This window comes from Siphateles boraxobius, unplaced genomic scaffold (genome assembly GCF_051911475.1).
Source record: "Siphateles boraxobius isolate OS27281-9 unplaced genomic scaffold, OSU_SipBor_1 389, whole genome shotgun sequence".
In the NCBI taxonomy this organism is placed as follows: Eukaryota; Metazoa; Chordata; class Actinopteri; order Cypriniformes; family Leuciscidae; genus Siphateles; species Siphateles boraxobius.
In genome coordinates this window covers 1-18,426 of record NW_027509018.1, presented here as the reverse complement: position 1 = coordinate 18,426, position 18,426 = coordinate 1, and the positions used below count along the sequence as shown (strand labels likewise).

At 39.9% G+C, this 18,426-nt stretch overlaps 39 non-coding genes across 39 annotated transcripts; all 39 read left to right on the top strand.

The window, feature by feature from the left end:
• The first annotated feature begins 61 nt into the window (after positions 1-61).
• LOC143703773 (5S ribosomal RNA) lies at positions 62-180 on the top strand. Its single transcript, XR_013191369.1, has one exon. It is a non-coding gene; the product is annotated as a 5S ribosomal RNA (ribosomal RNA).
• Positions 181-551: 371 nt separating this feature from the next.
• On the top strand, positions 552-670 carry LOC143703807 (5S ribosomal RNA). The gene has a single exon (XR_013191401.1). It is a non-coding gene; the product is annotated as a 5S ribosomal RNA (ribosomal RNA).
• A 371-nt stretch (positions 671-1,041) lies between these two features.
• Positions 1,042-1,160, top strand: LOC143703795 (5S ribosomal RNA). Its single transcript, XR_013191389.1, has one exon. It is a non-coding gene; the product is annotated as a 5S ribosomal RNA (ribosomal RNA).
• A 162-nt stretch (positions 1,161-1,322) lies between these two features.
• LOC143703772 (5S ribosomal RNA) lies at positions 1,323-1,441 on the top strand. Its single transcript, XR_013191368.1, has one exon. It is a non-coding gene; the product is annotated as a 5S ribosomal RNA (ribosomal RNA).
• Positions 1,442-1,811: 370 nt separating this feature from the next.
• Positions 1,812-1,930, top strand: LOC143703783 (5S ribosomal RNA). The gene has a single exon (XR_013191378.1). It is a non-coding gene; the product is annotated as a 5S ribosomal RNA (ribosomal RNA).
• Positions 1,931-2,302: 372 nt separating this feature from the next.
• Positions 2,303-2,421, top strand: LOC143703771 (5S ribosomal RNA). The gene has a single exon (XR_013191367.1). It is a non-coding gene; the product is annotated as a 5S ribosomal RNA (ribosomal RNA).
• A 371-nt stretch (positions 2,422-2,792) lies between these two features.
• Positions 2,793-2,911, top strand: LOC143703759 (5S ribosomal RNA). Its single transcript, XR_013191356.1, has one exon. It is a non-coding gene; the product is annotated as a 5S ribosomal RNA (ribosomal RNA).
• A 162-nt stretch (positions 2,912-3,073) lies between these two features.
• On the top strand, positions 3,074-3,192 carry LOC143703748 (5S ribosomal RNA). Its single transcript, XR_013191345.1, has one exon. It is a non-coding gene; the product is annotated as a 5S ribosomal RNA (ribosomal RNA).
• A 560-nt stretch (positions 3,193-3,752) lies between these two features.
• On the top strand, positions 3,753-3,871 carry LOC143703736 (5S ribosomal RNA). The gene has a single exon (XR_013191334.1). It is a non-coding gene; the product is annotated as a 5S ribosomal RNA (ribosomal RNA).
• A 162-nt stretch (positions 3,872-4,033) lies between these two features.
• On the top strand, positions 4,034-4,152 carry LOC143703724 (5S ribosomal RNA). Its single transcript, XR_013191323.1, has one exon. It is a non-coding gene; the product is annotated as a 5S ribosomal RNA (ribosomal RNA).
• A 560-nt stretch (positions 4,153-4,712) lies between these two features.
• LOC143703713 (5S ribosomal RNA) lies at positions 4,713-4,831 on the top strand. The gene has a single exon (XR_013191312.1). It is a non-coding gene; the product is annotated as a 5S ribosomal RNA (ribosomal RNA).
• Positions 4,832-5,194: 363 nt separating this feature from the next.
• Positions 5,195-5,313, top strand: LOC143703701 (5S ribosomal RNA). Its single transcript, XR_013191301.1, has one exon. It is a non-coding gene; the product is annotated as a 5S ribosomal RNA (ribosomal RNA).
• Positions 5,314-5,684: 371 nt separating this feature from the next.
• Positions 5,685-5,803, top strand: LOC143703690 (5S ribosomal RNA). The gene has a single exon (XR_013191290.1). It is a non-coding gene; the product is annotated as a 5S ribosomal RNA (ribosomal RNA).
• Positions 5,804-5,965: 162 nt separating this feature from the next.
• Positions 5,966-6,084, top strand: LOC143703678 (5S ribosomal RNA). Its single transcript, XR_013191278.1, has one exon. It is a non-coding gene; the product is annotated as a 5S ribosomal RNA (ribosomal RNA).
• Positions 6,085-6,644: 560 nt separating this feature from the next.
• Positions 6,645-6,763, top strand: LOC143703667 (5S ribosomal RNA). Its single transcript, XR_013191267.1, has one exon. It is a non-coding gene; the product is annotated as a 5S ribosomal RNA (ribosomal RNA).
• Positions 6,764-7,134: 371 nt separating this feature from the next.
• Positions 7,135-7,253, top strand: LOC143703656 (5S ribosomal RNA). The gene has a single exon (XR_013191256.1). It is a non-coding gene; the product is annotated as a 5S ribosomal RNA (ribosomal RNA).
• A 372-nt stretch (positions 7,254-7,625) lies between these two features.
• Positions 7,626-7,744, top strand: LOC143703645 (5S ribosomal RNA). Its single transcript, XR_013191245.1, has one exon. It is a non-coding gene; the product is annotated as a 5S ribosomal RNA (ribosomal RNA).
• A 371-nt stretch (positions 7,745-8,115) lies between these two features.
• LOC143703634 (5S ribosomal RNA) lies at positions 8,116-8,234 on the top strand. The gene has a single exon (XR_013191234.1). It is a non-coding gene; the product is annotated as a 5S ribosomal RNA (ribosomal RNA).
• A 162-nt stretch (positions 8,235-8,396) lies between these two features.
• LOC143703623 (5S ribosomal RNA) lies at positions 8,397-8,515 on the top strand. The gene has a single exon (XR_013191223.1). It is a non-coding gene; the product is annotated as a 5S ribosomal RNA (ribosomal RNA).
• A 560-nt stretch (positions 8,516-9,075) lies between these two features.
• LOC143703611 (5S ribosomal RNA) lies at positions 9,076-9,194 on the top strand. Its single transcript, XR_013191212.1, has one exon. It is a non-coding gene; the product is annotated as a 5S ribosomal RNA (ribosomal RNA).
• Positions 9,195-9,557: 363 nt separating this feature from the next.
• On the top strand, positions 9,558-9,676 carry LOC143703599 (5S ribosomal RNA). The gene has a single exon (XR_013191201.1). It is a non-coding gene; the product is annotated as a 5S ribosomal RNA (ribosomal RNA).
• Positions 9,677-10,047: 371 nt separating this feature from the next.
• LOC143703588 (5S ribosomal RNA) lies at positions 10,048-10,166 on the top strand. The gene has a single exon (XR_013191190.1). It is a non-coding gene; the product is annotated as a 5S ribosomal RNA (ribosomal RNA).
• A 162-nt stretch (positions 10,167-10,328) lies between these two features.
• On the top strand, positions 10,329-10,447 carry LOC143703576 (5S ribosomal RNA). The gene has a single exon (XR_013191179.1). It is a non-coding gene; the product is annotated as a 5S ribosomal RNA (ribosomal RNA).
• Positions 10,448-11,007: 560 nt separating this feature from the next.
• Positions 11,008-11,126, top strand: LOC143703563 (5S ribosomal RNA). The gene has a single exon (XR_013191167.1). It is a non-coding gene; the product is annotated as a 5S ribosomal RNA (ribosomal RNA).
• Positions 11,127-11,496: 370 nt separating this feature from the next.
• Positions 11,497-11,615, top strand: LOC143703551 (5S ribosomal RNA). The gene has a single exon (XR_013191156.1). It is a non-coding gene; the product is annotated as a 5S ribosomal RNA (ribosomal RNA).
• Positions 11,616-11,987: 372 nt separating this feature from the next.
• LOC143703539 (5S ribosomal RNA) lies at positions 11,988-12,106 on the top strand. The gene has a single exon (XR_013191144.1). It is a non-coding gene; the product is annotated as a 5S ribosomal RNA (ribosomal RNA).
• Positions 12,107-12,476: 370 nt separating this feature from the next.
• LOC143703527 (5S ribosomal RNA) lies at positions 12,477-12,595 on the top strand. Its single transcript, XR_013191132.1, has one exon. It is a non-coding gene; the product is annotated as a 5S ribosomal RNA (ribosomal RNA).
• A 162-nt stretch (positions 12,596-12,757) lies between these two features.
• On the top strand, positions 12,758-12,876 carry LOC143703515 (5S ribosomal RNA). The gene has a single exon (XR_013191120.1). It is a non-coding gene; the product is annotated as a 5S ribosomal RNA (ribosomal RNA).
• A 560-nt stretch (positions 12,877-13,436) lies between these two features.
• LOC143703503 (5S ribosomal RNA) lies at positions 13,437-13,555 on the top strand. Its single transcript, XR_013191108.1, has one exon. It is a non-coding gene; the product is annotated as a 5S ribosomal RNA (ribosomal RNA).
• Positions 13,556-13,925: 370 nt separating this feature from the next.
• Positions 13,926-14,044, top strand: LOC143703491 (5S ribosomal RNA). The gene has a single exon (XR_013191095.1). It is a non-coding gene; the product is annotated as a 5S ribosomal RNA (ribosomal RNA).
• Positions 14,045-14,407: 363 nt separating this feature from the next.
• Positions 14,408-14,526, top strand: LOC143703479 (5S ribosomal RNA). The gene has a single exon (XR_013191083.1). It is a non-coding gene; the product is annotated as a 5S ribosomal RNA (ribosomal RNA).
• A 371-nt stretch (positions 14,527-14,897) lies between these two features.
• Positions 14,898-15,016, top strand: LOC143703468 (5S ribosomal RNA). Its single transcript, XR_013191070.1, has one exon. It is a non-coding gene; the product is annotated as a 5S ribosomal RNA (ribosomal RNA).
• A 162-nt stretch (positions 15,017-15,178) lies between these two features.
• On the top strand, positions 15,179-15,297 carry LOC143703456 (5S ribosomal RNA). The gene has a single exon (XR_013191058.1). It is a non-coding gene; the product is annotated as a 5S ribosomal RNA (ribosomal RNA).
• A 560-nt stretch (positions 15,298-15,857) lies between these two features.
• Positions 15,858-15,976, top strand: LOC143703845 (5S ribosomal RNA). Its single transcript, XR_013191437.1, has one exon. It is a non-coding gene; the product is annotated as a 5S ribosomal RNA (ribosomal RNA).
• A 371-nt stretch (positions 15,977-16,347) lies between these two features.
• On the top strand, positions 16,348-16,466 carry LOC143703801 (5S ribosomal RNA). The gene has a single exon (XR_013191395.1). It is a non-coding gene; the product is annotated as a 5S ribosomal RNA (ribosomal RNA).
• Positions 16,467-16,838: 372 nt separating this feature from the next.
• LOC143703684 (5S ribosomal RNA) lies at positions 16,839-16,957 on the top strand. Its single transcript, XR_013191284.1, has one exon. It is a non-coding gene; the product is annotated as a 5S ribosomal RNA (ribosomal RNA).
• A 371-nt stretch (positions 16,958-17,328) lies between these two features.
• LOC143703570 (5S ribosomal RNA) lies at positions 17,329-17,447 on the top strand. Its single transcript, XR_013191173.1, has one exon. It is a non-coding gene; the product is annotated as a 5S ribosomal RNA (ribosomal RNA).
• Positions 17,448-17,818: 371 nt separating this feature from the next.
• Positions 17,819-17,937, top strand: LOC143703449 (5S ribosomal RNA). The gene has a single exon (XR_013191052.1). It is a non-coding gene; the product is annotated as a 5S ribosomal RNA (ribosomal RNA).
• Positions 17,938-18,308: 371 nt separating this feature from the next.
• On the top strand, positions 18,309-18,426 carry LOC143703831 (5S ribosomal RNA). Its single transcript, XR_013191424.1, has one exon. It is a non-coding gene; the product is annotated as a 5S ribosomal RNA (ribosomal RNA).

The window sequence follows — 18,426 nt, the reverse complement described above, 5'->3', positions numbered from 1 at the left end:
TCTTAGTTTTCTTCACTAATGGTCTAACCTTTTAAATAGCCCAATTTTGGCAGCAGTATTCGCTTACGGCCATACCACCTTGGGCACGCCCGATCTCGTCTGATCTCGGAAGCTAAGCAGGGTCGGGACTGGTTAGTACTTGGATGGGAGACCGCCTGGGAATACCAGGTGCTGTAAGCTTTTAAAAAAAAAAAAAAAAAAAAAAGAGTGCCTGAGCTTCAAAAAGCCTTAAAAAGTCTCTGAGATTCTTCAGAAAGCATGAAAGAGTTTGAGTTTTTTCAAAAGTTCTTCTTAGTCTTCTTCACTAATGGTCTAAGCTTTTAAATAAGGCCTGGTTAGTACTTGGATGGGAGGCCGCATGGGAATACTAGGTGTTGTAAAAATTTTTAAGAAAAAAAAAAAAGAGTCCCTGAGCTTCTTCAAAAAGCCTTAAAAAGTCTCTGAGATTCTTCAGAAAGCATGAAAGAGCTTGAGTTTTTTCAAAAGTTGTTCTTAGTTTTCTTCACTAATGGTCTAACCTTTTAAATAGCCCAATTTTGGCAGCAGTTTTAGCTTACGGCCATACCACCTTGGGCACGCCCGATCTCGTCTGATCTCGGAAGCTAAGCAGGGTCGGGCCTGGTTAGTACTTGGATGGGAGACCGCCTGGGAATACCAGGTGCTGTAAGCTTTTAAAAAAAAAAAAAAAAAAAAAAGAGTGCCTGAGCTTCAAAAAGCCTTAAAAAGTCTCTGAGATTCTTCAGAAAGCATGAAAGAGTTTGAGTTTTTTCAAAAGTTCTTCTTAGTCTTCTTCACTAATGGTCTAAGCTTTTAAATAAGGCCTGGTTAGTACTTGGATGGGAGGCCGCATGGGAATACTAGGTGTTGTAAGCTTTTTTAAGAAATAAAAAAAAGAGTCCCTGAGCTTCTTCAAAAAGCCTTAAAAAGTCTCTGAGATTCTTCAGAAAGCATGAAAGAGCTTGAGTTTTTTCAAAAGTTGTTCTTAGTTTTCTTCACTAATGGTCTAACCTTTTAAATAGCCCAATTTTGGCAGCAGTTTTAGCTTACGGCCATACCACCTTGGGCACGCCCGATCTCGTCTGATCTCGGAAGCTAAGCAGGGTCGGGCCTGGTTAGTACTTGGATGGGAGACCGCCTGGGAATACCAGGTGCTGTAAGCTTTTAAAAAAAAAAAAAAGAGTGCCTGAGCTTCAAAAAGCCTTAAAAAGTCTCTGAGATTCTTCAGAAAGCATGAAAGAGTTTGAGTTTTTTCAAAAGTTGTTCTTAGTTTTCTTCACTAATGGTCTAACCTTTTAAATAGCCCAATTTTGGCAGCAGTATTCGCTTACGGCCATACCACCTTGGGCACGCCCGATCTCGTCTGATCTCGGAAGCTAAGCAGGGTCGGGACTGGTTAGTACTTGGATGGGAGACCGCCTGGGAATACCAGGTGCTGTAAGCTTTTAAAAAAAAAAAAAAAAAAAAAAGAGTGCCTGAGCTTCAAAAAGCCTTAAAAAGTCTCTGAGATTCTTCAGAAAGCATGAAAGAGTTTGAGTTTTTTCAAAAGTTCTTCTTAGTCTTCTTCACTAATGGTCTAAGCTTTTAAATAAGGCCTGGTTAGTACTTGGATGGGAGGCCGCATGGGAATACTAGGTGTTGTAAAAATTTTTAAGAAAAAAGAAAAGAGTCCCTGAGCTTCTTCAAAAAGCCTTAAAAAGTCTCTGAGATTCTTCAGAAAGCATGAAAGAGCTTGAGTTTTTTCAAAAGTTGTTCTTAGTTTTCTTCACTAATGGTCTAACCTTTTAAATAGCCCAATTTTGGCAGCAGTTTTAGCTTACGGCCATACCACCTTGGGCACGCCCGATCTCGTCTGATCTCGGAAGCTAAGCAGGGTCGGGCCTGGTTAGTACTTGGATGGGAGACCGCCTGGGAATACCAGGTGCTGTAAGCTTTTAAAAAAAAAAAAAAAAAAAAAAAGAGTGCCTGAGCTTCAAAAAGCCTTAAAAAGTCTCTGAGATTCTTCAGAAAGCATGAAAGAGTTTGAGTTTTTTCAAAAGTTCTTCTTAGTCTTCTTCACTAATGGTCTAAGCTTTTAAATAAGGCCTGGTTAGTACTTGGATGGGAGGCCGCATGGGAATACTAGGTGTTGTAAGCTTTTTTAAGAAAAAAAAAAAAGAGTCCCTGAGCTTCTTCAAAAAGCCTTAAAAAGTCTCTGAGATTCTTCAGAAAGCATGAAAGAGCTTGAGTTTTTTCAAAAGTTGTTCTTAGTTTTCTTCACAAATGGTCTAACCTTTTAAATAGCCCAATTTTGGCAGCAGTTTTAGCTTACGGCCATACCACCTTGGGCACGCCCGATCTCGTCTGATCTCGGAAGCTAAGCAGGGTCGGGCCTGGTTAGTACTTGGATGGGAGACCGCCTGGGAATACCAGGTGCTGTAAGCTTTTAAAAAAAAAAAAAAAAAAAAAAGAGTGCCTGAGCTTCAAAAAGCCTTAAAAAGTCTCTGAGATTCTTCAGAAAGCATGAAAGAGTTTGAGTTTTTTCAAAAGTTCTTCTTAGTCTTCTTCACTAATGGTCTAAGCTTTTAAATAAGGCCTGGTTAGTACTTGGATGGGAGGCCGCATGGGAATACTAGGTGTTGTAAGCTTTTTTAAGAAAAAAAAAAAAGAGTCCCTGAGCTTCTTCAAAAAGCCTTAAAAAGTCTCTGAGATTCTTCAGAAAGCATGAAAGAGCTTGAGTTTTTTCAAAAGTTGTTCTTAGTTTTCTTCACTAATGGTCTAACCTTTTAAATAGCCCAATTTTGGCAGCAGTTTTAGCTTACGGCCATACCACCTTGGGCACGCCCGATCTCGTCTGATCTCGGAAGCTAAGCAGGGTCGGGCCTGGTTAGTACTTGGATGGGAGACCGCCTGGGAATACCAGGTGCTGTAAGCTTTTAAAAAAAAAAAAAAGAGTGCCTGAGCTTCAAAAAGCCTTAAAAAGTCTCTGAGATTCTTCAGAAAGCATGAAAGAGTTTGAGTTTTTTCAAAAGTTGTTCTTAGTTTTCTTCACTAATGGTCTAACCTTTTAAATAGCCCAATTTTGGCAGCAGTATTCGCTTACGGCCATACCACCTTGGGCACGCCCGATCTCGTCTGATCTCGGAAGCTAAGCAGGGTCGGGCCTGGTTAGTACTTGGATGGGAGACCGCCTGGGAATACCAGGTGCTGTAAGCTTTTTAAAAAAAAAAAAAGAGTGCCTGAGCTTCAAAAAGCCTTAAAAAGTCTCTGAGATTCTTCAGAAAGCATGAAAGAGTTTGAGTTTTTTCAAAAGTTCTTCTTAGTCTTCTTCACTAATGGTCTAAGCTTTTAAATAAGGCCTGGTTAGTACTTGGATGGGAGGCCGCATGGGAATACTGGGTGTTGTAAGCTTTTTTAAGAAAAAAAAAAAGAGTGCCTGAGCTTCAAAAAGCCTTAAAAAGTCTCTGAGATTCTTCAGAAAGCATGAAAGAGTTTGAGTTTTTTCAAAAGTTCTTCTTAGTCTTCTTCACTAATGGTCTAAGCTTTTAAATAAGGCCTGGTTAGTACTTGGATGGGAGGCCGCATGGGAATACTAGGTGTTGTAAGCTTTTTTAAGAAAAAAAAAAAAGAGTCCCTGAGCTTCTTCAAAAAGCCTTAAAAAGTCTCTGAGATTCTTCAGAAAGCATGAAAGAGCTTGAGTTTTTTCAAAAGTTGTTCTTAGTTTTCTTCACTAATGGTCTAACCTTTTAAATAGCCCAATTTTGGCAGCAGTTTTAGCTTACGGCCATACCACCTTGGGCACGCCCGATCTCGTCTGATCTCGGAAGCTAAGCAGGGTCGGGCCTGGTTAGTACTTGGATGGGAGACCGCCTGGGAATACCAGGTGCTGTAAGCTTTTAAAAAAAAAAAAAAGAGTGCCTGAGCTTCAAAAAGCCTTAAAAAGTCTCTGAGATTCTTCAGAAAGCATGAAAGAGTTTGAGTTTTTTCAAAAGTTGTTCTTAGTTTTCTTCACTAATGGTCTAACCTTTTAAATAGCCCAATTTTGGCAGCAGTATTCGCTTACGGCCATACCACCTTGGGCACGCCCGATCTCGTCTGATCTCGGAAGCTAAGCAGGGTCGGGCCTGGTTAGTACTTGGATGGGAGACCGCCTGGGAATACCAGGTGCTGTAAGCTTTTTAAAAAAAAAAAAAGAGTGCCTGAGCTTCAAAAAGCCTTAAAAAGTCTCTGAGATTCTTCAGAAAGCATGAAAGAGTTTGAGTTTTTTCAAAAGTTCTTCTTAGTCTTCTTCACTAATGGTCTAAGCTTTTAAATAAGGCCTGGTTAGTACTTGGATGGGAGGCCGCATGGGAATACTGGGTGTTGTAAGCTTTTTTAAGAAAAAAAAAAAGAGTGCCTGAGCTTCAAAAAGCCTTAAAAAGTCTCTGAGATTCTTCAGAAAGCATGAAAGAGTTTGAGTTTTTTCAAAAGTTCTTCTTAGTCTTCTTCACTAATGGTCTAAGCTTTTAAATAAGGCCTGGTTAGTACTTGGATGGGAGGCCGCATGGGAATACTAGGTGTTGTAAGCTTTTTTAAGAAAAAAAAAAAAGAGTCCCTGAGCTTCTTCAAAAAGCCTTAAAAAGTCTCTGAGATTCTTCAGAAAGCATGAAAGAGCTTGAGTTTTTTCAAAAGTTGTTCTTAGTTTTCTTCACTAATGGTCTAACCTTTTAAATAGCCCAATTTTGGCAGCAGTTTTAGCTTACGGCCATACCACCTTGGGCACGCCCGATCTCGTCTGATCTCGGAAGCTAAGCAGGGTCGGGCCTGGTTAGTACTTGGATGGGAGACCGCCTGGGAATACCAGGTGCTGTAAGCTTTTAAAAAAAAAAAAAAGAGTGCCTGAGCTTCAAAAAGCCTTAAAAAGTCTCTGAGATTCTTCAGAAAGCATGAAAGAGTTTGAGTTTTTTCAAAAGTTCTTCTTAGTCTTCTTCACTAATGGTCTAAGCTTTTAAATAAGGCCTGGTTAGTACTTGGATGGGAGGCCGCATGGGAATACTAGGTGTTGTAAGCTTTTTTAAGAAAAAAAAAAAAGAGTCCCTGAGCTTCTTCAAAAAGCCTTAAAAAGTCTCTGAGATTCTTCAGAAAGCATGAAAGAGCTTGAGTTTTTTCAAAAGTTGTTCTTAGTTTTCTTCACTAATGGTCTAACCTTTTAAATAGCCCAATTTTGGCAGCAGTTTTAGCTTACGGCCATACCACCTTGGGCACGCCCGATCTCGTCTGATCTCGGAAGCTAAGCAGGGTCGGGCCTGGTTAGTACTTGGATGGGAGACCGCCTGGGAATACCAGGTGCTGTAAGCTTTTAAAAAAAAAAAAAAAAAAAAAAAGAGTGCCTGAGCTTCAAAAAGCCTTAAAAAGTCTCTGAGATTCTTCAGAAAGCATGAAAGAGTTTGAGTTTTTTCAAAAGTTCTTCTTAGTCTTCTTCACTAATGGTCTAAGCTTTTAAATAAGGCCTGGTTAGTACTTGGATGGGAGGCCGCATGGGAATACTAGGTGTTGTAAGCTTTTTTAAGAAAAAAAAAAAGAGTCCCTGAGCTTCTTCAAAAAGCCTTAAAAAGTCTCTGAGATTCTTCAGAAAGCATGAAAGAGCTTGAGTTTTTTCAAAAGTTGTTCTTAGTTTTCTTCACTAATGGTCTAACCTTTTAAATAGCCCAATTTTGGCAGCAGTTTTAGCTTACGGCCATACCACCTTGGGCACGCCCGATCTCGTCTGATCTCGGAAGCTAAGCAGGGTCGGGCCTGGTTAGTACTTGGATGGGAGACCGCCTGGGAATACCAGGTGCTGTAAGCTTTTAAAAAAAAAAAAAAGAGTGCCTGAGCTTCAAAAAGCCTTAAAAAGTCTCTGAGATTCTTCAGAAAGCATGAAAGAGTTTGAGTTTTTTCAAAAGTTGTTCTTAGTTTTCTTCACTAATGGTCTAACCTTTTAAATAGCCCAATTTTGGCAGCAGTATTCGCTTACGGCCATACCACCTTGGGCACGCCCGATCTCGTCTGATCTCGGAAGCTAAGCAGGGTCGGGCCTGGTTAGTACTTGGATGGGAGACCGCCTGGGAATACCAGGTGCTGTAAGCTTTTTAAAAAAAAAAAAAGAGTGCCTGAGCTTCAAAAAGCCTTAAAAAGTCTCTGAGATTCTTCAGAAAGCATGAAAGAGTTTGAGTTTTTTCAAAAGTTCTTCTTAGTCTTCTTCACTAATGGTCTAAGCTTTTAAATAAGGCCTGGTTAGTACTTGGATGGGAGGCCGCATGGGAATACTGGGTGTTGTAAGCTTTTTTAAGAAAAAAAAAAAGAGTGCCTGAGCTTCAAAAAGCCTTAAAAAGTCTCTGAGATTCTTCAGAAAGCATGAAAGAGTTTGAGTTTTTTCAAAAGTTCTTCTTAGTCTTCTTCACTAATGGTCTAAGCTTTTAAATAAGGCCTGGTTAGTACTTGGATGGGAGGCCGCATGGGAATACTAGGTGTTGTAAGCTTTTTTAAGAAAAAAAAAAAAGAGTCCCTGAGCTTCTTCAAAAAGCCTTAAAAAGTCTCTGAGATTCTTCAGAAAGCATGAAAGAGCTTGAGTTTTTTCAAAAGTTGTTCTTAGTTTTCTTCACTAATGGTCTAACCTTTTAAATAGCCCAATTTTGGCAGCAGTTTTAGCTTACGGCCATACCACCTTGGGCACGCCCGATCTCGTCTGATCTCGGAAGCTAAGCAGGGTCGGGCCTGGTTAGTACTTGGATGGGAGACCGCCTGGGAATACCAGGTGCTGTAAGCTTTTAAAAAAAAAAAAAAAAAAAAAAGAGTGCCTGAGCTTCAAAAAGCCTTAAAAAGTCTCTGAGATTCTTCAGAAAGCATGAAAGAGTTTGAGTTTTTTCAAAAGTTCTTCTTAGTCTTCTTCACTAATGGTCTAAGCTTTTAAATAAGGCCTGGTTAGTACTTGGATGGGAGGCCGCATGGGAATACTAGGTGTTGTAAGCTTTTTTAAGAAAAAAAAAAAAGAGTCCCTGAGCTTCTTCAAAAAGCCTTAAAAAGTCTCTGAGATTCTTCAGAAAGCATGAAAGAGCTTGAGTTTTTTCAAAAGTTGTTCTTAGTTTTCTTCACTAATGGTCTAACCTTTTAAATAGCCCAATTTTGGCAGCAGTTTTAGCTTACGGCCATACCACCTTGGGCACGCCCGATCTCGTCTGATCTCGGAAGCTAAGCAGGGTCGGGCCTGGTTAGTACTTGGATGGGAGACCGCCTGGGAATACCAGGTGCTGTAAGCTTTTAAAAAAAAAAAAAAAAAAAAAAAGAGTGCCTGAGCTTCAAAAAGCCTTAAAAAGTCTCTGAGATTCTTCAGAAAGCATGAAAGAGTTTGAGTTTTTTCAAAAGTTCTTCTTAGTCTTCTTCACTAATGGTCTAAGCTTTTAAATAAGGCCTGGTTAGTACTTGGATGGGAGGCCGCATGGGAATACTAGGTGTTGTAAGCTTTTTTAAGAAAAAAAAAAAAGAGTCCCTGAGCTTCTTCAAAAAGCCTTAAAAAGTCTCTGAGATTCTTCAGAAAGCATGAAAGAGCTTGAGTTTTTTCAAAAGTTGTTCTTAGTTTTCTTCACTAATGGTCTAACCTTTTAAATAGCCCAATTTTGGCAGCAGTTTTAGCTTACGGCCATACCACCTTGGGCACGCCCGATCTCGTCTGATCTCGGAAGCTAAGCAGGGTCGGGCCTGGTTAGTACTTGGATGGGAGACCGCCTGGGAATACCAGGTGCTGTAAGCTTTTAAAAAAAAAAAAAAAAAAAAAAGAGTGCCTGAGCTTCAAAAAGCCTTAAAAAGTCTCTGAGATTCTTCAGAAAGCATGAAAGAGTTTGAGTTTTTTCAAAAGTTCTTCTTAGTCTTCTTCACTAATGGTCTAAGCTTTTAAATAAGGCCTGGTTAGTACTTGGATGGGAGGCCGCATGGGAATACTAGGTGTTGTAAGCTTTTTTAAGAAAAAAAAAAAAGAGTCCCTGAGCTTCTTCAAAAAGCCTTAAAAAGTCTCTGAGATTCTTCAGAAAGCATGAAAGAGCTTGAGTTTTTTCAAAAGTTGTTCTTAGTTTTCTTCACTAATGGTCTAACCTTTTAAATAGCCCAATTTTGGCAGCAGTTTTAGCTTACGGCCATACCACCTTGGGCACGCCCGATCTCGTCTGATCTCGGAAGCTAAGCAGGGTCGGGCCTGGTTAGTACTTGGATGGGAGACCGCCTGGGAATACCAGGTGCTGTAAGCTTTTAAAAAAAAAAAAAAGAGTGCCTGAGCTTCAAAAAGCCTTAAAAAGTCTCTGAGATTCTTCAGAAAGCATGAAAGAGTTTGAGTTTTTTCAAAAGTTGTTCTTAGTTTTCTTCACTAATGGTCTAACCTTTTAAATAGCCCAATTTTGGCAGCAGTATTCGCTTACGGCCATACCACCTTGGGCACGCCCGATCTCGTCTGATCTCGGAAGCTAAGCAGGGTCGGGCCTGGTTAGTACTTGGATGGGAGACCGCCTGGGAATACCAGGTGCTGTAAGCTTTTTAAAAAAAAAAAAAGAGTGCCTGAGCTTCAAAAAGCCTTAAAAAGTCTCTGAGATTCTTCAGAAAGCATGAAAGAGTTTGAGTTTTTTCAAAAGTTCTTCTTAGTCTTCTTCACTAATGGTCTAAGCTTTTAAATAAGGCCTGGTTAGTACTTGGATGGGAGGCCGCATGGGAATACTGGGTGTTGTAAGCTTTTTTAAGAAAAAAAAAAAGAGTGCCTGAGCTTCAAAAAGCCTTAAAAAGTCTCTGAGATTCTTCAGAAAGCATGAAAGAGTTTGAGTTTTTTCAAAAGTTCTTCTTAGTCTTCTTCACTAATGGTCTAAGCTTTTAAATAAGGCCTGGTTAGTACTTGGATGGGAGGCCGCATGGGAATACTAGGTGTTGTAAGCTTTTTTAAGAAAAAAAAAAAAGAGTCCCTGAGCTTCTTCAAAAAGCCTTAAAAAGTCTCTGAGATTCTTCAGAAAGCATGAAAGAGCTTGAGTTTTTTCAAAAGTTGTTCTTAGTTTTCTTCACTAATGGTCTAACCTTTTAAATAGCCCAATTTTGGCAGCAGTTTTAGCTTACGGCCATACCACCTTGGGCACGCCCGATCTCGTCTGATCTCGGAAGCTAAGCAGGGTCGGGCCTGGTTAGTACTTGGATGGGAGACCGCCTGGGAATACCAGGTGCTGTAAGCTTTTAAAAAAAAAAAAAAGAGTGCCTGAGCTTCAAAAAGCCTTAAAAAGTCTCTGAGATTCTTCAGAAAGCATGAAAGAGTTTGAGTTTTTTCAAAAGTTCTTCTTAGTCTTCTTCACTAATGGTCTAAGCTTTTAAATAAGGCCTGGTTAGTACTTGGATGGGAGGCCGCATGGGAATACTAGGTGTTGTAAGCTTTTTTAAGAAAAAAAAAAAAGAGTCCCTGAGCTTCTTCAAAAAGCCTTAAAAAGTCTCTGAGATTCTTCAGAAAGCATGAAAGAGCTTGAGTTTTTTCAAAAGTTGTTCTTAGTTTTCTTCACTAATGGTCTAACCTTTTAAATAGCCCAATTTTGGCAGCAGTTTTAGCTTACGGCCATACCACCTTGGGCACGCCCGATCTCGTCTGATCTCGGAAGCTAAGCAGGGTCGGGCCTGGTTAGTACTTGGATGGGAGACCGCCTGGGAATACCAGGTGCTGTAAGCTTTTAAAAAAAAAAAAAAAAAAAAAAAGAGTGCCTGAGCTTCAAAAAGCCTTAAAAAGTCTCTGAGATTCTTCAGAAAGCATGAAAGAGTTTGAGTTTTTTCAAAAGTTCTTCTTAGTCTTCTTCACTAATGGTCTAAGCTTTTAAATAAGGCCTGGTTAGTACTTGGATGGGAGGCCGCATGGGAATACTAGGTGTTGTAAGCTTTTTTAAGAAAAAAAAAAAGAGTCCCTGAGCTTCTTCAAAAAGCCTTAAAAAGTCTCTGAGATTCTTCAGAAAGCATGAAAGAGCTTGAGTTTTTTCAAAAGTTGTTCTTAGTTTTCTTCACTAATGGTCTAACCTTTTAAATAGCCCAATTTTGGCAGCAGTTTTAGCTTACGGCCATACCACCTTGGGCACGCCCGATCTCGTCTGATCTCGGAAGCTAAGCAGGGTCGGGCCTGGTTAGTACTTGGATGGGAGACCGCCTGGGAATACCAGGTGCTGTAAGCTTTTAAAAAAAAAAAAAAGAGTGCCTGAGCTTCAAAAAGCCTTAAAAAGTCTCTGAGATTCTTCAGAAAGCATGAAAGAGTTTGAGTTTTTTCAAAAGTTGTTCTTAGTTTTCTTCACTAATGGTCTAACCTTTTAAATAGCCCAATTTTGGCAGCAGTATTCGCTTACGGCCATACCACCTTGGGCACGCCCGATCTCGTCTGATCTCGGAAGCTAAGCAGGGTCGGGCCTGGTTAGTACTTGGATGGGAGACCGCCTGGGAATACCAGGTGCTGTAAGCTTTTTAAAAAAAAAAAAAGAGTGCCTGAGCTTCAAAAAGCCTTAAAAAGTCTCTGAGATTCTTCAGAAAGCATGAAAGAGTTTGAGTTTTTTCAAAAGTTCTTCTTAGTCTTCTTCACTAATGGTCTAAGCTTTTAAATAAGGCCTGGTTAGTACTTGGATGGGAGGCCGCATGGGAATACTGGGTGTTGTAAGCTTTTTTAAGAAAAAAAAAAAGAGTGCCTGAGCTTCAAAAAGCCTTAAAAAGTCTCTGAGATTCTTCAGAAAGCATGAAAGAGTTTGAGTTTTTTCAAAAGTTCTTCTTAGTCTTCTTCACTAATGGTCTAAGCTTTTAAATAAGGCCTGGTTAGTACTTGGATGGGAGGCCGCATGGGAATACTAGGTGTTGTAAGCTTTTTTAAGAAAAAAAAAAAAGAGTCCCTGAGCTTCTTCAAAAAGCCTTAAAAAGTCTCTGAGATTCTTCAGAAAGCATGAAAGAGCTTGAGTTTTTTCAAAAGTTGTTCTTAGTTTTCTTCACTAATGGTCTAACCTTTTAAATAGCCCAATTTTGGCAGCAGTTTTAGCTTACGGCCATACCACCTTGGGCACGCCCGATCTCGTCTGATCTCGGAAGCTAAGCAGGGTCGGGCCTGGTTAGTACTTGGATGGGAGACCGCCTGGGAATACCAGGTGCTGTAAGCTTTTAAAAAAAAAAAAAAAAAAAAAGAGTGCCTGAGCTTCAAAAAGCCTTAAAAAGTCTCTGAGATTCTTCAGAAAGCATGAAAGAGTTTGAGTTTTTTCAAAAGTTCTTCTTAGTCTTCTTCACTAATGGTCTAAGCTTTTAAATAAGGCCTGGTTAGTACTTGGATGGGAGGCCGCATGGGAATACTAGGTGTTGTAAGCTTTTTTAAGAAAAAAAAAAAAGAGTCCCTGAGCTTCTTCAAAAAGCCTTAAAAAGTCTCTGAGATTCTTCAGAAAGCATGAAAGAGCTTGAGTTTTTTCAAAAGTTGTTCTTAGTTTTCTTCACTAATGGTCTAACCTTTTAAATAGCCCAATTTTGGCAGCAGTTTTAGCTTACGGCCATACCACCTTGGGCACGCCCGATCTCGTCTGATCTCGGAAGCTAAGCAGGGTCGGGCCTGGTTAGTACTTGGATGGGAGACCGCCTGGGAATACCAGGTGCTGTAAGCTTTTAAAAAAAAAAAAAAAAAAAAAAAGAGTGCCTGAGCTTCAAAAAGCCTTAAAAAGTCTCTGAGATTCTTCAGAAAGCATGAAAGAGTTTGAGTTTTTTCAAAAGTTCTTCTTAGTCTTCTTCACTAATGGTCTAAGCTTTTAAATAAGGCCTGGTTAGTACTTGGATGGGAGGCCGCATGGGAATACTAGGTGTTGTAAGCTTTTTTAAGAAAAAAAAAAAAGAGTCCCTGAGCTTCTTCAAAAAGCCTTAAAAAGTCTCTGAGATTCTTCAGAAAGCATGAAAGAGCTTGAGTTTTTTCAAAAGTTGTTCTTAGTTTTCTTCACTAATGGTCTAACCTTTTAAATAGCCCAATTTTGGCAGCAGTTTTAGCTTACGGCCATACCACCTTGGGCACGCCCGATCTCGTCTGATCTCGGAAGCTAAGCAGGGTCGGGCCTGGTTAGTACTTGGATGGGAGACCGCCTGGGAATACCAGGTGCTGTAAGCTTTTAAAAAAAAAAAAAAAAAAAAAGAGTGCCTGAGCTTCAAAAAGCCTTAAAAAGTCTCTGAGATTCTTCAGAAAGCATGAAAGAGTTTGAGTTTTTTCAAAAGTTCTTCTTAGTCTTCTTCACTAATGGTCTAAGCTTTTAAATAAGGCCTGGTTAGTACTTGGATGGGAGGCCGCATGGGAATACTAGGTGTTGTAAGCTTTTTTAAGAAAAAAAAAAAAGAGTCCCTGAGCTTCTTCAAAAAGCCTTAAAAAGTCTCTGAGATTCTTCAGAAAGCATGAAAGAGCTTGAGTTTTTTCAAAAGTTGTTCTTAGTTTTCTTCACTAATGGTCTAACCTTTTAAATAGCCCAATTTTGGCAGCAGTTTTAGCTTACGGCCATACCACCTTGGGCACGCCCGATCTCGTCTGATCTCGGAAGCTAAGCAGGGTCGGGCCTGGTTAGTACTTGGATGGGAGACCGCCTGGGAATACCAGGTGCTGTAAGCTTTTAAAAAAAAAAAAAAGAGTGCCTGAGCTTCAAAAAGCCTTAAAAAGTCTCTGAGATTCTTCAGAAAGCATGAAAGAGTTTGAGTTTTTTCAAAAGTTGTTCTTAGTTTTCTTCACTAATGGTCTAACCTTTTAAATAGCCCAATTTTGGCAGCAGTATTCGCTTACGGCCATACCACCTTGGGCACGCCCGATCTCGTCTGATCTCGGAAGCTAAGCAGGGTCGGGCCTGGTTAGTACTTGGATGGGAGACCGCCTGGGAATACCAGGTGCTGTAAGCTTTTTAAAAAAAAAAAAAGAGTGCCTGAGCTTCAAAAAGCCTTAAAAAGTCTCTGAGATTCTTCAGAAAGCATGAAAGAGTTTGAGTTTTTTCAAAAGTTCTTCTTAGTCTTCTTCACTAATGGTCTAAGCTTTTAAATAAGGCCTGGTTAGTACTTGGATGGGAGGCCGCATGGGAATACTGGGTGTTGTAAGCTTTTTTAAGAAAAAAAAAAAGAGTGCCTGAGCTTCAAAAAGCCTTAAAAAGTCTCTGAGATTCTTCAGAAAGCATGAAAGAGTTTGAGTTTTTTCAAAAGTTCTTCTTAGTCTTCTTCACTAATGGTCTAAGCTTTTAAATAAGGCCTGGTTAGTACTTGGATGGGAGGCCGCATGGGAATACTAGGTGTTGTAAGCTTTTTTAAGAAAAAAAAAAAAGAGTCCCTGAGCTTCTTCAAAAAGCCTTAAAAAGTCTCTGAGATTCTTCAGAAAGCATGAAAGAGCTTGAGTTTTTTCAAAAGTTGTTCTTAGTTTTCTTCACTAATGGTCTAACCTTTTAAATAGCCCAATTTTGGCAGCAGTTTTAGCTTACGGCCATACCACCTTGGGCACGCCCGATCTCGTCTGATCTCGGAAGCTAAGCAGGGTCGGGCCTGGTTAGTACTTGGATGGGAGACCGCCTGGGAATACCAGGTGCTGTAAGCTTTTAAAAAAAAAAAAAAAAAAAAAGAGTGCCTGAGCTTCAAAAAGCCTTAAAAAGTCTCTGAGATTCTTCAGAAAGCATGAAAGAGTTTGAGTTTTTTCAAAAGTTCTTCTTAGTCTTCTTCACTAATGGTCTAAGCTTTTAAATAAGGCCTGGTTAGTACTTGGATGGGAGGCCGCATGGGAATACTAGGTGTTGTAAGCTTTTTTAAGAAAAAAAAAAAAGAGTCCCTGAGCTTCTTCAAAAAGCCTTAAAAAGTCTCTGAGATTCTTCAGAAAGCATGAAAGAGCTTGAGTTTTTTCAAAAGTTGTTCTTAGTTTTCTTCACTAATGGTCTAACCTTTTAAATAGCCCAATTTTGGCAGCAGTTTTAGCTTACGGCCATACCACCTTGGGCACGCCCGATCTCGTCTGATCTCGGAAGCTAAGCAGGGTCGGGCCTGGTTAGTACTTGGATGGGAGACCGCCTGGGAATACCAGGTGCTGTAAGCTTTTAAAAAAAAAAAAAAGAGTGCCTGAGCTTCAAAAAGCCTTAAAAAGTCTCTGAGATTCTTCAGAAAGCATGAAAGAGTTTGAGTTTTTTCAAAAGTTCTTCTTAGTCTTCTTCACTAATGGTCTAAGCTTTTAAATAAGGCCTGGTTAGTACTTGGATGGGAGGCCGCATGGGAATACTAGGTGTTGTAAGCTTTTTTAAGAAAAAAAAAAAAGAGTCCCTGAGCTTCTTCAAAAAGCCTTAAAAAGTCTCTGAGATTCTTCAGAAAGCATGAAAGAGCTTGAGTTTTTTCAAAAGTTGTTCTTAGTTTTCTTCACTAATGGTCTAACCTTTTAAATAGCCCAATTTTGGCAGCAGTTTTAGCTTACGGCCATACCACCTTGGGCACGCCCGATCTCGTCTGATCTCGGAAGCTAAGCAGGGTCGGGCCTGGTTAGTACTTGGATGGGAGACCGCCTGGGAATACCAGGTGCTGTAAGCTTTTAAAAAAAAAAAAAAAAAAAAAAAGAGTGCCTGAGCTTCAAAAAGCCTTAAAAAGTCTCTGAGATTCTTCAGAAAGCATGAAAGAGTTTGAGTTTTTTCAAAAGTTCTTCTTAGTCTTCTTCACTAATGGTCTAAGCTTTTAAATAAGGCCTGGTTAGTACTTGGATGGGAGGCCGCATGGGAATACTAGGTGTTGTAAGCTTTTTTAAGAAAAAAAAAAAGAGTCCCTGAGCTTCTTCAAAAAGCCTTAAAAAGTCTCTGAGATTCTTCAGAAAGCATGAAAGAGCTTGAGTTTTTTCAAAAGTTGTTCTTAGTTTTCTTCACTAATGGTCTAACCTTTTAAATAGCCCAATTTTGGCAGCAGTTTTAGCTTACGGCCATACCACCTTGGGCACGCCCGATCTCGTCTGATCTCGGAAGCTAAGCAGGGTCGGGCCTGGTTAGTACTTGGATGGGAGACCGCCTGGGAATACCAGGTGCTGTAAGCTTTTAAAAAAAAAAAAAAGAGTGCCTGAGCTTCAAAAAGCCTTAAAAAGTCTCTGAGATTCTTCAGAAAGCATGAAAGAGTTTGAGTTTTTTCAAAAGTTGTTCTTAGTTTTCTTCACTAATGGTCTAACCTTTTAAATAGCCCAATTTTGGCAGCAGTATTCGCTTACGGCCATACCACCTTGGGCACGCCCGATCTCGTCTGATCTCGGAAGCTAAGCAGGGTCGGGCCTGGTTAGTACTTGGATGGGAGACCGCCTGGGAATACCAGGTGCTGTAAGCTTTTTAAAAAAAAAAAAAGAGTGCCTGAGCTTCAAAAAGCCTTAAAAAGTCTCTGAGATTCTTCAGAAAGCATGAAAGAGTTTGAGTTTTTTCAAAAGTTCTTCTTAGTCTTCTTCACTAATGGTCTAAGCTTTTAAATAAGGCCTGGTTAGTACTTGGATGGGAGGCCGCATGGGAATACTGGGTGTTGTAAGCTTTTTTAAGAAAAAAAAAAAGAGTGCCTGAGCTTCAAAAAGCCTTAAAAAGTCTCTGAGATTCTTCAGAAAGCATGAAAGAGTTTGAGTTTTTTCAAAAGTTCTTCTTAGTCTTCTTCACTAATGGTCTAAGCTTTTAAATAAGGCCTGGTTAGTACTTGGATGGGAGGCCGCATGGGAATACTAGGTGTTGTAAGCTTTTTTAAGAAAAAAAAAAAAGAGTCCCTGAGCTTCTTCAAAAAGCCTTAAAAAGTCTCTGAGATTCTTCAGAAAGCATGAAAGAGCTTGAGTTTTTTCAAAAGTTGTTCTTAGTTTTCTTCACTAATGGTCTAACCTTTTAAATAGCCCAATTTTGGCAGCAGTTTTAGCTTACGGCCATACCACCTTGGGCACGCCCGATCTCGTCTGATCTCGGAAGCTAAGCAGGGTCGGGCCTGGTTAGTACTTGGATGGGAGACCGCCTGGGAATACCAGGTGCTGTAAGCTTTTAAAAAAAAAAAAAAAAAAAAAAGAGTGCCTGAGCTTCAAAAAGCCTTAAAAAGTCTCTGAGATTCTTCAGAAAGCATGAAAGAGTTTGAGTTTTTTCAAAAGTTCTTCTTAGTCTTCTTCACTAATGGTCTAAGCTTTTAAATAAGGCCTGGTTAGTACTTGGATGGGAGGCCGCATGGGAATACTAGGTGTTGTAAGCTTTTTTAAGAAAAAAAAAAAAGAGTCCCTGAGCTTCTTCAAAAAGCCTTAAAAAGTCTCTGAGATTCTTCAGAAAGCATGAAAGAGCTTGAGTTTTTTCAAAAGTTGTTCTTAGTTTTCTTCACTAATGGTCTAACCTTTTAAATAGCCCAATTTTGGCAGCAGTTTTAGCTTACGGCCATACCACCTTGGGCACGCCCGATCTCGTCTGATCTCGGAAGCTAAGCAGGGTCGGGCCTGGTTAGTACTTGGATGGGAGACCGCCTGGGAATACCAGGTGCTGTAAGCTTTTAAAAAAAAAAAAAAAAAAAAAAAGAGTGCCTGAGCTTCAAAAAGCCTTAAAAAGTCTCTGAGATTCTTCAGAAAGCATGAAAGAGTTTGAGTTTTTTCAAAAGTTCTTCTTAGTCTTCTTCACTAATGGTCTAAGCTTTTAAATAAGGCCTGGTTAGTACTTGGATGGGAGGCCGCATGGGAATACTAGGTGTTGTAAGCTTTTTTAAGAAAAAAAAAAAAGAGTCCCTGAGCTTCTTCAAAAAGCCTTAAAAAGTCTCTGAGATTCTTCAGAAAGCATGAAAGAGCTTGAGTTTTTTCAAAAGTTGTTCTTAGTTTTCTTCACTAATGGTCTAACCTTTTAAATAGCCCAATTTTGGCAGCAGTTTTAGCTTACGGCCATACCACCTTGGGCACGCCCGATCTCGTCTGATCTCGGAAGCTAAGCAGGGTCGGGCCTGGTTAGTACTTGGATGGGAGACCGCCTGGGAATACCAGGTGCTGTAAGCTTTTAAAAAAAAAAAAAAAAAAAAAAGAGTGCCTGAGCTTCAAAAAGCCTTAAAAAGTCTCTGAGATTCTTCAGAAAGCATGAAAGAGTTTGAGTTTTTTCAAAAGTTCTTCTTAGTCTTCTTCACTAATGGTCTAAGCTTTTAAATAAGGCCTGGTTAGTACTTGGATGGGAGGCCGCATGGGAATACTAGGTGTTGTAAGCTTTTTTAAGAAAAAAAAAAAAGAGTCCCTGAGCTTCTTCAAAAAGCCTTAAAAAGTCTCTGAGATTCTTCAGAAAGCATGAAAGAGCTTGAGTTTTTTCAAAAGTTGTTCTTAGTTTTCTTCACTAATGGTCTAACCTTTTAAATAGCCCAATTTTGGCAGCAGTTTTAGCTTACGGCCATACCACCTTGGGCACGCCCGATCTCGTCTGATCTCGGAAGCTAAGCAGGGTCGGGCCTGGTTAGTACTTGGATGGGAGACCGCCTGGGAATACCAGGTGCTGTAAGCTTTTAAAAAAAAAAAAAAAAAAAAAAAGAGTGCCTGAGCTTCAAAAAGCCTTAAAAAGTCTCTGAGATTCTTCAGAAAGCATGAAAGAGTTTGAGTTTTTTCAAAAGTTCTTCTTAGTCTTCTTCACTAATGGTCTAAGCTTTTAAATAAGGCCTGGTTAGTACTTGGATGGGAGGCCGCATGGGAATACTAGGTGTTGTAAGCTTTTTTAAGAAAAAAAAAAAAGAGTCCCTGAGCTTCTTCAAAAAGCCTTAAAAAGTCTCTGAGATTCTTCAGAAAGCATGAAAGAGCTTGAGTTTTTCAAAAGTTGTTCTTAGTTTTCTTCACTAATGGTCTAACCTTTTAAATAGCCCAATTTTGGCAGCAGTTTTAGCTTACGGCCATACCACCTTGGGCACGCCCGATCTCGTCTGATCTCGGAAGCTAAGCAGGGTCGGGCCTGGTTAGTACTTGGATGGGAGACCGCCTGGGAATACCAGGTGCTGTAAGCTTTTAAAAAAAAAAAAAAAAAAAAAAGAGTGCCTGAGCTTCAAAAAGCCTTAAAAAGTCTCTGAGATTCTTCAGAAAGCATGAAAGAGTTTGAGTTTTTTCAAAAGTTCTTCTTAGTCTTCTTCACTAATGGTCTAAGCTTTTAAATAAGGCCTGGTTAGTACTTGGATGGGAGGCCGCATGGGAATACTAGGTGTTGTAAGCTTTTTTAAGAAAAAAAAAAAAGAGTCCCTGAGCTTCTTCAAAAAGCCTTAAAAAGTCTCTGAGATTCTTCAGAAAGCATGAAAGAGCTTGAGTTTTTTCAAAAGTTGTTCTTAGTTTTCTTCACTAATGGTCTAACCTTTTAAATAGCCCAATTTTGGCAGCAGTTTTAGCTTACGGCCATACCACCTTGGGCACGCCCGATCTCGTCTGATCTCGGAAGCTAAGCAGGGTCGGGCCTGGTTAGTACTTGGATGGAGACCGCCTGGGAATACCAGGTGCTGTAAGCT